A 10,060-nucleotide genomic window follows, 5' to 3' on the forward strand; every position below is an offset into this window, starting at 1 on the left:
GAAGATCCCTGGAGAAGGGAATGGGAACCCGCTCCAGTATTCCTGCTGGAGAATCCCATGGACAGAGGACACTGAGGGCTACAGTCCATAGGGTTGCAAAGGGTCAGACATGACTGAGCACAGGCAAAACACTAATTTTATTCAGATACGAAATGATAAAAGTATAGTTGCCTATCACAAAGTCTCTGATTTATAGGTACACTGACTTTTTTTCATTTTTTTTTTTAAATTCATGTTAAGTGGGAGAAAACTGAATGACTAAGAGGCATTAGTCTCTCAGAGTCTGTTGAGATTTTATTTCACATACGCTGATACTTCTTAAATCTGAGTGAAGCTGCTTCCAAGTATAGACACTGGCAGAACTCTTTGTAAATATTTTCCTCACAAGGATATTGCTGCACACAGGGACATCCTGAACAAGCTGCTTTACCCCAGGGAATGAGTCCATGAGGCTCTCAGGAGCACCATTCCGAGTCCTCTAACCCCAGCAATGGCTGGAAAAAGCTAGAATTTCTAGTATTTATGTGGAGTATATTAGAATCAAAGAATTGGAAGACATCTGTCCTAGTCTGCTTGAGTGGCTCTAACAGAATACCATAGACTGAGTGGCTTAAACAACAAATATTTCTCACAGTTCTGAAATCTTGAATTCAGAGATCAGTTCTTGAGGGGTCCCTCTTCCTGGCTTACACTAGGCCATCTTCTTACCATGATCTCACATGGCAGGAGAGAGACCCATGGCTCTTCATCCCTTCAAAAGAGCATTAATATCATCATGAGGCTTCACTCTCATAACCAAATATATCTCTAATTATCTACGAAAGGTCCCAAATCCAAACGCATCATATTGGGGATTAATGTCTCAACATTATGAATTTGGGAAGAACACAAAGGCTCAGACCATGGCAGCCTCCTGGAGACCATATAGTTAAATGGATAAGAATTCTATTTCTAACAACTTCAATATAGTTTTTTTTTTTTCAAAACGTGATTTATAATGGGAATATCTTAACAAGATAAGCTGAGACCTTAACAGGTAATTATATTTCTTTTAGGTTATACAAATTGATGGTTAATAACAGAGCTGGGAGAAGGATCTGAGTCTTCCAAGTCACAAAAACCTTGGAAAATTTATTAGAGGCAATACCTGTGCTTACAGCCTAAATGAATAGTCATCTTGGGCAAGCACATTTACCTTGCACTAATACGAACACCTCAGGACATAGAATCTTCACGGAGATTTGTTTCTGATATATGACCCTTTCTCCTCTTTCTAGCTCTTAAATAACCATAATTATTTCATTTTCTTAATTTAAATAATTGAATTTCCTGTTTTTAAAATCACTTTTTACTACTTAGCACCATTTATTTTTACTATGTCCATAAGATTTATTTGGTGTCCCTGGTGGCTCAGTGGTAAAGAACCTGTCTACCAGTGCCGGAGACACAGGTTCAATCCCTGGGTCAGGAAAATCCCCTGGAGAAGGAAATGGCAACCCATTCCAGTATTCTTCCCTGAAGAATCCTACGGACAGAGGAGCCTGGCAGGCTATAGTCCATAGGGTCGCAAAGAGTTAGACACAACTGAGCAGCTAAACAACAGCAAATTTTTATTAAAAATGCTTAAAAATTAAAATTTTTTAAAAATTTTTTATTAAAAATAAAAATTTTGTAAACATTTTAAAAAAATATTAAAAATTCTTCCCCATTCTGAATTTAAAAAATCATAATAGTAAACATTCAGTGCCTATAATATGGTCAGGCATTGTCTCTAAATACTTTATATACATTAACTCCTTCTATATTTACTCCCCTCCTCTGACACAGGTACTACTCCTAGTTTCATGTTACAGAAGGTGATACAGAATCTTTAATGGGTACATACCTTTCTCAGGATAACACTGTCAGCAGGTGTTGGACAGAGCTGGACCCAAATCATGGGTGAGTCTAGTTTGTACCTTGCAGTATTTTTGATGTTATACATAGATATGTCTATATATACATTATGCTAGAAGTTGATAAAGTTATCTAGATAAGGAAAATACAATCAGACCAAAACAATACTATGGTTGTTTGACAGAAAACACCTGCTTTCTAACTGTACTCTTTAATTTTAGCTCATAATTAAGGTAAAATATGATACAAAGTTATATTTTCTTACAGAAAAGAGTAATCCTAATTTGGAACTTGGTAGTACAGGAATCTGTTGTGATGTGATGCTAGTGTAGGCATCATGAGCATGATTTGGAAGCTTTGATTTGGGAGATACTTAGATAAGATAGATTTCTGTAACATCTCTTGTCCAGAAGCATGCAGCTTTGACCATTAGCCTGCTTTAGTCACAGAGAACTATCATTGTTTAAGAAAAAAGTTTGCTTCTTACATAAAAACAAAGCAAAACAAAAAACTGTTTTCTAACTGACCTTGATCCACTTAGTTCCACACTGGGGCTAAGCTGAATAAATTGAATTACTCTTTTGTAGGTCTTAGCTAAAAAATCACTAACTCCTTTAGCAATTCTATCCATAATATGGTTTCCAAATTCTCTTTGACTCACCCCCTGTACACTAGCAAAGCTCAAAATTGTTGTTTTCTCTCAGTAAAAACAGTCTCCAGAGCAATGCTCTGTTCTCTAGATTTCTGCATAATACAGTGTGTAGTGGGGACGTGATCTTTCTTCATATGTGACTGCTTCACTTTCATTAATGCAAATAAGCTAAGTCTGTGGCTGCTACCTTAGCGACTAAGTCACACTGTTGTCTCAAAGTGTCTTCAGATCTTTCATCTATGGGCCCCTTATAATAAATCTTTGCTGCCCTTCTCCTGTATATATATATATATATATTTTAAGTCTTAATTTGGAACTTTATATTGATCTTCACTGGTTTAATTTCACTATTCTACCTTCTCCAAACATATTTGTCTCCCAAGTTTTCTTGTAGTCTAAGACTTTAACTAGCCCTCCTAAGAAACTGTACTTCATAAAATTTTGTAAATGAATCAAATATATATGTTGATGAAAACATTGAGTAGAATTAATGCCCACCTTGAATAGATCATACTTGAAGGCAATTTTTAAAAATGCTTTACAAGATTCTTCAGTGTTCACTTCTAGAGCCAAAAAGTTGCATGAGATACTTTAGAGAGGCTCTCACATCCTGTGTGGTTTGCCTGCACTGTGATCCAGCATTTAAAGATGCCCTAAGAAGCTCATATAATTCAAATAAAACATTGCCCATAGATCTATTTCATGGAAAATAAAAATTACATTAATAAAGTCTTTTTCCTTTATTTTGCCAAAGTTTATACTTCTTTTTAAACTCTAAGACAACATCCAGAGTTGTATTAACATGAAAAGGATACAAGATTAAAGGGCATTCTTACGAAACAAAGAATAATCAGTTACTTAGGTTTTCTTTAATTCAATTGAATTACTGAGTAATTCTTACTGTAGCAAGGGAATGACTGCATCTCCCTCTCCCCAAAAGCAGGACATGTGAATCAAATACAGAGTAAAACAAATAATTTCATTAATGTTAACCTGAAATGAATTTATTGGAAATATGGGGGTTCCCTATAAGTTACTGCATTAAGGAGATTTCCCCTCACATTAGTTCTAAAACTAAAAGTTCTCCAGAATTCAGCTTATATACATATACATGTGTGTATATATGTACACACACATATATTTGTTATTGCACAAGTGGTTGAAGTCTGACAAAGAATCTAATATAAATGAATTATTTAGAGACATTTTTTCCCCTTTCTTTTGGGGAACTTGAAAAAGAGTCGCCGAAGGACTTGGTAGAACAGCAGTAAATACTTTAATTGCTTCTTATATTTGAACATCATTAATAAATTGTGCGTTCACGACGTTTTGTAAGAGCAAACTGTGAAGCTAGGAAAGTATTTAACTAATCTGACTCTACAGCAAATGTCCTTGGGGGAGTCTGCCATGGGGAGCTAAGAAATGACGTAATCCGCTCAGGTCCAGGGGATTCCTTCTTAGTAGACATCTTCCCAGGCGGCGGGCGCCACCCTGCTAGAGGTAGTGCGTCAGTGTAACAAAAAGGACATTTTTTTTTTTTTAATCCAGTAAGAAATGTTTACTGCAAAGCAAGATCTTAAGAGAAGACCGGACCATTGACTGGCACTGAACGCACCCGCTAGGAACCTCTTTCCATCAGAAGGAAACCTGGCTTTCCCCTATTGCAGAGGGGCTCATTCCCCGTGGCAGGCAGGGAGAAGAGTGAGTGTGCGTGCCACTTCACACATTCACGAGCATAAGTTACTGTTAAAGAGAATGACACGTCTTCTGCTTCATCCCCCAAATCAGCAGCAGTTTGTGATATGGATTAATGCCGAATGCCAACTTGTGAAACAAAAAGTGCCCTGTCCTGACCAGGGGACGGTTGGATGATCTATTTGCCAATATCAATATTTGGATGGAAAGCTTAAAATATGTCGTTTTCCCAAGAGTTAGCCATTAAAGGAGGGAGAGCACCACTGATGAAATAGGAGCAGCAACTCGGTTAACCACTAACTTCTTTCTGTAGTCGTGGAGGCGCTTTTTAAGGGTTCAGGAGAAGCGAAACTTCATTCTCTTTGCTCAGAATAGAGATTCCTCCACATGTGCTCTCTTAACCACAGCGTCGTTCTCGCCGGTAGGTGACTTCGCCTACGGCTCTGAGGTCAGCTCAGGCGGCGTTTGGAGACTCAACCCTCACCCCAGAGGCGCGCTCGGGCGGCGCCCTGCGGCTCCCCGGCCAGCAGCCGGCAGGGTGGTCCTACCCCCCCACACCCCCCCTAAGGTGCGCACCCGGAGGCGACCCACGGGGGCCCGGGATCGCGGCGGCCGGCCTTCGGAAGTTCGCTCGGCTCGCAGCCTTCTCCGGTTCCCGACGGGAGAGCGCCGGCGCGGGGTCGCCCGCGGCGGCGGGGGAAGCGGCGCGCCGGCTCTGGGATGCGGGTTCGCGCCGCCGGGCGCCGCTCGCAGCCGCGGGTCCAGCCTGCGTCCCGGCGAGGGGTGTCCCAGCAGCTCGGCTCTCCGAACGCGAGCCACAGAGATGTTTTCATTCCGCATCTCTGCTTAGGGCGCTTTACAAGTTAAAGCTCCCTTATAAAAATGCACAGCAGAATTGTTGGGGGTGGGCAGGAGAGGTGGCAAAGAAGTGAATAAATATTAACCTTGAGCTTTCTCTAAAGTTCTTTAAATTTTTTGAATGAAGGAGTTGGTGCTCTCTCCCATACCTCCTCCCCACTCCCCTGCGTATAAACGCGTTTTTCTTCTTTCTGTCGACTGTATAAAGCACCGCGGCAAAGAGGTTAAACTGGATCACGAATGGCTTTCAGCTGCTTATGATGAGGTGCGTTCTAACCGCAGCTCCTCTGCACCCACACCCTGTTTTCTTGACTCGAGGCAAAAGGTTTTCGAGGGCGAGGGAGGGGCACAGTAGATGGAGGGGTCTAACGGGAGGAGAATCTGCTTCTCTCACTTTGGATCTGCGTTGATTATTTCTTTTGACCCCTACCCTGGCCAGATTTGTTTAATGACCATGGACTTATGTATAATTCCAGTCCAAAGGGGAAACATTCGTCCTGTCATTTTGCTTCTACCTATACTGCAATGTTAAGAAGTCTCTCCCAGAGACTGGAAAACTAAGTGCGTAAAAGTGCACAGCATCTTCTTGAAAATAAGTTCTGTCTCTAAGACATATCTAATAAATCAACAGGAAAAATGTATGAAGACATATTGGATAGAAGTTTAAATAATTCACATCTCAAAACAGTGGAAGACATGTTATAGGTAAGCGATTAATAATATGCTAGTGAAATCTGGATTTAGGAATTGAATACAGTTTAGCTTAATTATACACTATACGAAAAGTGTATGTGTCATAGGGATTTAAGTTTAACTTTCTTATTTTATTATATTCAGAACTTCCTGGAGCAAGGACGAGTGTCATAATGAGAAATAAAGGTAGATTATCGCAGTTGAATGATGATTTAATATTTGTAATAAAATACATTTCTATAGTAAATGATGACATGTTAGATAAGTCAAAATACGTGCAAGTGGGAAAAATAGTCATCTTAGACTTTCACATTTAAATTAGAATCTTTAAGAGAGCAGAAATTAAGTCCATTTCTCTCTTTAAGAAAAGGGCAACTTTGTAAGTAACTATTACTGAAACAAGTTGAAATTCAAAAACAAGCATAGGTCTTTGAAAAAGCATATGGATTTCTAAAATGCCAAAATATTACTATGACTGAAATCACAGGTAAATTTAACCAATTTGAGAGCTTCATTAAGAGCACACTTGAAAGACTGTTATGGGAATCATTAAAATTCAGGCCACTGTTTTTTTTTTAATTAAAATACAGAAGATTCAAAAATATGACAAAGTTATACATTAGTCTGTAGGAGTGCTTTCCAGAGTAGATGATGCTGGATTGGGACATATATTTTAAAGAAAAGCTCAAATGTTTCTTTGGGTTTGTATATATACATTATTTTGATGAAAACTTCTTGAACTGCTTCAGTGCAAAATACATTTCTGTATCTGTTATGTCTGTGGAGCTGTGGGAAGGATGAAGATGAAGCCAGGGAAGGAAAACAGCAGCAGAGCACACACAAAACATGAGGCCACCTGGCTTCTTGCCATCATACATGACATTCAATTATTTTAGTACTTTTTCATGAGGGTTTTTTCGCATGGAGGCTTCCCCTTCCCTCTCCAGGCTTTTGCTTTTCTACATTTGTCATAGTTCATCTAATTCAGCACGCATTTTTTCTAGCTTTACTTACCAATATGCCTCAGACTCTTGCCGAAAAAAGAAAGGGCTAAGATGAGAATTCTTGCAACCCAATCTTGACATTCCCACTATTACTATATAAGTGTGATATTTCTCTCAATAATTTGAGAAAGGAACCATGGTATACGCATTGCTTCAACTGTTGCTTTGATGCATGTACTCCAAATATTTTTCATTTCCCAAAATATACTCTTGTGGGGGAGGGGGGCATCAAAAGAAGCTTTCAGACCGTGAGAATTTTTTTAAATGTAATAAGTCAAACTGGCAGCCAATCCCTTATCTGAACTTGACTTAGCTGAATTACCTTTGTGTGGGGGGCAATGGGGGTTGGGGTCAGTCATTTCAACAGACTTTTTAATTAGTTTGAGTTTATTCAGATACTTTAATTCTAGGCTCTAAAGGGAGCTAAATAAAGAAGACTTTAAACACACCCCAAATCACTGTGTTTGGGGAGCTGGCACCTAACAACAACACCAGCAGCAACCGCAAACTGGTTCCAAGAATGTTAAATGTAACTTCAAATCGGAACATCAGAGTCACTTCACAAAACAGCCTCCCCACTGTGTTAGCATCCTTGGTGCCAGAGGAATAAAAAACTGTTGCAAAGAGGCTGAGACTGGAACCTGCAGTAGGTCAGTTAACCCTCATCCTTTTCCTTTCCCGACTCTGCGCATTCCTTCCTGACTCACTGTGCCTCAGTCTTATCAAGGAGATGTGAAGAAGAAGCCTCAGAAGCTATATCCAGGGACCTGAAAGCCCTGGCATCCTAGAATGTCATGAATTTTGTTAAGATTTAGAAGAAATTGATGTCTCCCCATCTCTGTCTCCTACTCCTACTCCACTTTTACCCCATTCCCACCACCTCCTGCAAGTGCTTTCAGCCAGGTAGATTTCTTGACTAATATGAAAGATGGGGAGCTGAATCCTGGGTTTGGAACCCAGGTTCCAGGTATGGAAAGTGAAGCCTCTCCAAGGCAAAATAGAAAGGTGGAAGAAATAAGGGAATGGTAGCCTGAGAATGATGACTGAGTGTGCTAAGATAAAATCCCAGTGAGAATGTGGTTTAATAAACTGAGTCTCTCTTGCCAGCCAGGATTCCTGAAGTACTGGCCCCTGGAGCCCTAGCCATGCTGACTGGTCGGAATTGGGGAGGACTAGGATAAGGAATGTGGATTAGAAGCAGGTTTTTAAAGCCTGCTGAAGAAGAAAGCTCAATGTCCGCTCTGAATAGAGTAGTTCCAAGTATTTTTCAAAGTGCTATGGTCAATTTCTAAGAAGGTTATCTTCAAAGCACCAAGCAGAAAATGTCCAGGTAGATCTAAGGGGGGATGAGACAGACTCCAACCCAATCAGCCTCCAGTTTCTTCTCCCTTCTGATGACTTCCAGAAATCATTTAATTATTGCTGTTTTAATTAGCATTATTTTAGTTTTATTATTTAATGCTCCAATGGTTAGAGCTGTGACGTGACCATAAACTGCATCTCAACCTCTCAGAATCCATTTAACCCAGCTCTTGGCAACCAGAGACCCAGCTTCTTGCCAAAAACTGCAGATTAAGCATTCGTTATGGGAATTTGTCATTAGCTGTTCCCTCTGTTTTGGGCACATGTGGCTACATGTCCCCAAACATATGGGATTCTGTGTAATAGATTTGCATTTCCAAGAGGCTTCAGGGATATTAAGTGGGGTTGGTGACACCTTGCACCCATCCCGCCAACCACTACCATCAAAAGTGGGGTTGAGGTGTGGGGTGGAAACAGCTTTCCTGTGCAGCTGTGGACCCTGGCTCTCCTGTAGTTTTCTCTGCGAGCTGGACCTCTATTGGTTTACAAGTACTCTGGGGCTTGCATCATATGTCTTTCATTTAAGAGACACCGAATGTTTTTCAGGGAATTTAGGGCTCTTAAGACGCATATTTATAAACAAGCTGACAGAGTTCTGCGATGTAACTAAGTTTATAGCTAGGAGTTGTTTGTATATTTCCTCAAATCAGCAAGGCGTTGTTCTTGCTGCTGTGAATTTCTGAAAAACCTATTAAACGACCATTTCTCTTACCCTCCCCGTGTCTATTAGAGAAAGTACTTTCAGAACATCTGAAGGTAAGGTACAGAAGGGGCTAGGAGAGAATAAAAAATCATCAACCCGCATAAGACTGAGCAGATAACATCCAACGTTCCTACAGGGGCTATCCAGGATCCGCTAGCAGGAGCTCAGGAAGCGCATAGCCTGCTTCTCCGCCTTAAGCATGGACAGGATGTTCCAGGGTACCTTCTCGCCAGCTTTTCCTTGGCATTGCCCTCCCGCCCCCCCCCCCGCCACATTCTCCCCCTCCTCCCTTCCCTGATGCCAGGCTAGGAGTTCGTGCGCCTTGGTGCAATCTGGAATTCTCCCTCACCGCAGTCCCTAAAAGCTTTTCTTTGAGTGCGCCCCTTGGAGATTGAACAATTAGTGGTTGGTGACGGCTGCCTGGCTTTGGAGATAGTAATAATAATATAAGAAAAGTTATATCATTCAGGAATAGTGTCAACTCGCAGGAACCCGAGTGCGCGCTCAAGACCAGGCCGGGCGCGGCGCCACGTCAACTAACCGATCTCGTGCCCCTGCTCCGGAGAAGCGTCCCTAGAAAGCGAGGCTGCGGCTCCGGGCCGCCTGTTCAGGTTCCACTCGGCCCGATCTGTGTTGAAGACCCGCCGCGCTTCTAGAGCAGTGTCGAGGCGCAAGTCTGAGATGCGGAGCGCTCCATCATTGTTCTTGCCGGGCTGGGCGGCACATTGTGGCCTCGAAGAGGGTCTCCAGTGAGTCCTAGGTCAGCCAAGGCGCTGAAGTATATGGAGATTCTGGAGCCCCTCCGGAGGCTCGCCAGAATTGGGCTTGCCTTCACCACGCCAGGATCGGGGGTGCCGGCGTGCCCAAGGCTGCGGGGCTGCTGCCCCGCTGAGCTGGGGAGACGCCATCGGCGCGGCTAGGGCCTGGACGAGAAAGGCTGTCGGGCGGAGGCCTCTCGTGGAGGGCGCAACCCTTAAGGCCCAACTTGTGGGAGTTTACACCAAATCTGCCAGTTTAAGAGGCCTGTTGCTAATGGCGGTCCTTTCTTGCCCAAGGCACTGAACGCTTTTCCCTCCGACGCGGCGGGATCCTCCGAAACCAAAGGCATTTCTAAAGCTTCACAGAGGGGCTTTCCACCCCGTAGCGCTGCTCTGCCCTCAGAGAGCGGCCAGCTCCCCGACCTCCTCCCATCCCCTC

Source organism: Moschus berezovskii, chromosome 6, assembly GCF_049115385.1.
Source record: "Moschus berezovskii isolate FMDL1 chromosome 6, NW_MosBer_1.0, whole genome shotgun sequence".
Lineage (NCBI taxonomy): Eukaryota > Metazoa > Chordata > Mammalia > Artiodactyla > Moschidae > Moschus > Moschus berezovskii.